This window comes from Octodon degus, unplaced genomic scaffold (assembly GCF_000260255.1).
Source record: "Octodon degus isolate 3935 unplaced genomic scaffold, OctDeg1.0 scaffold00317, whole genome shotgun sequence".
NCBI classification, from domain to species: domain Eukaryota; kingdom Metazoa; phylum Chordata; class Mammalia; order Rodentia; family Octodontidae; genus Octodon; species Octodon degus.
In genome coordinates this window covers 641305-643125 of record NW_004524893.1, presented here as the reverse complement: position 1 = coordinate 643125, position 1821 = coordinate 641305, and the positions used below count along the sequence as shown (strand labels likewise).

General features: G+C 43.9%; 1 pseudogene; it reads left to right on the top strand.

Annotated features, from left to right (window-relative positions):
- The first annotated feature begins 953 nt into the window (after window positions 1-953).
- LOC101562855 lies at window positions 954-1477 on the top strand (annotated as a pseudogene).
- Window positions 1478-1821: the final 344 nt, after the last annotated feature.

Below are 1821 nucleotides of genomic sequence, written 5' to 3'. Positions count from 1 at the left end.
AGAATCTGAATAAGAAAAAAGGAGCTGGGAGGGTGAACTTCTGCCACCTGCTGTCCAAAGACTACAGGAAATTCTTGGGCTCAGAGTAAAATCTGTCTTTATATCCAGTTGGTGACAAAGGACGAGGTCTGCCCTGAGCCCTTTCCCCACAAGAGAAAGAACGTGGCTGGAAAAAAGCGGACTGGAATCTTCCTCTATTATCTTGGTCTTTTAGAATTCTGTAATTTGAAATCTTCAGTTTCCCATGCATCGATAGAATCAGGTGGGTTGAGAAGGGAGACAATAGCAGGAGAGCTGGCCTGTCCACAGAAGGCATGGGGGTCTGTCAGAGGGGCCCTCAGGGTCCAGGACTCTTGTGAGGAACTGGGTTTTTAGCTTCTTTGCAGGGACTGTAAGGGTCCATGGGTTTCAGTGTTATCTGTTCTACCCAAGGGAGAAATGGTAGCAGGAATGAGGAAAAGACAGACAAGAAGACAAAAGCTAGGTTAGGTGGTGGCTTGCCTGCCTAGTTGGTGAGATGACCCCACAAGAAACAATATGGACATTTATTTATAGCTTTGTAAAGTTAGTAACACATGATACAAAGTTGCCTAGTGACTAGTAGCCAACCTTAGCCAGTCAGGATGCTTATCTCTGGACTGAGGCCTAGTCCTGCCTACACATATTGACTAGTTTTCTAACTTCCATGGCTCCCAACAAGGGACCAATGGTTGGAAGGTGCCCAGCAGTAAGAAACAGAGTAGACTACTGAGAATGTGGTTAGGGAGAGTCAGAAAGAACTCACGTTAGGGCCGGCAAGATAACTCAGTGGGAAGTCACTTCCGGGCTTGTGTCTGTTTGGACTGGAGAAGGGAGGCTGCGGGCGAAGTGCACGTCGAGTGGGGGAGCCGTGCTGCCTGTAGAGATCGGCGGAGGCCGACAGGATTCATTGGCTGCCTTCCCCGATGTCGTGCACTGGGTTAAAAATGCCAACTAACGCCAACCATGAAAGATCCAAGTCGCAGCAGTACTAGCCCAAGCATCATCAATGAAGATGTGATTATTAACGGTCATTCTCATGAAGATGACAATCCATTTGCAGAGCACATGTGGATGGAAAATGAAGAGGAATTCAACAGACAAATAGAAGAGGAGCTGTGGGAAGAAGAATTTATTGAACGCTGTTTCCAAGAAATTCTGGAAGAAGAAGAAGAACATGAATGGTTTATTCCAGCTTGAGATCTCCCACAAACTGTGGACCAATTCCAAGACCAATTTAATGATCTTGTTATCAGGGATGGCTCTTCTCTGGAAGATCTTGTGGTCAAGAGCAATCTGAATCCAAATGCAAAGGAGTTTGTTCCTGGGGTGAAGTACTAAAATATTTGAGTAGACAGGGCCCTCTTTTGGTGGATGTAGCACAATTTCCACACTGTGAAGGCAGTATTAGAAGACTTAATTGTAAAAGCTTTCTCGTCACTGTGTTACACTTATGCATTGCCAGAGTTTTTGTTAGTCTTGCATGCTTAATAAAAGTGCTGAGACTCTAAGTAAAAAGCTGTCAAACATTTACTGAAAATAGAATTGGGCCCTTGGCTTAATGTAAAGACAGCAAGGAAAGAAGCACCAGTCAAGTTGTGACAAAGCACCAAATTAAACTCTAAATCTTACAAAATTGTCATCTTTGAGGTTAAACTCATCCCTTAGGATTAACTAACACTTGTTAATGTCTACACTTTGTATCAATGAGTAAATTTAAATACATTCCAGATTTCTCAGTTTCATTTGTCCTTAGGAATCCTCCCTCAAGGATATTCTGATGGAGGGCAGCCTCATCTCCAT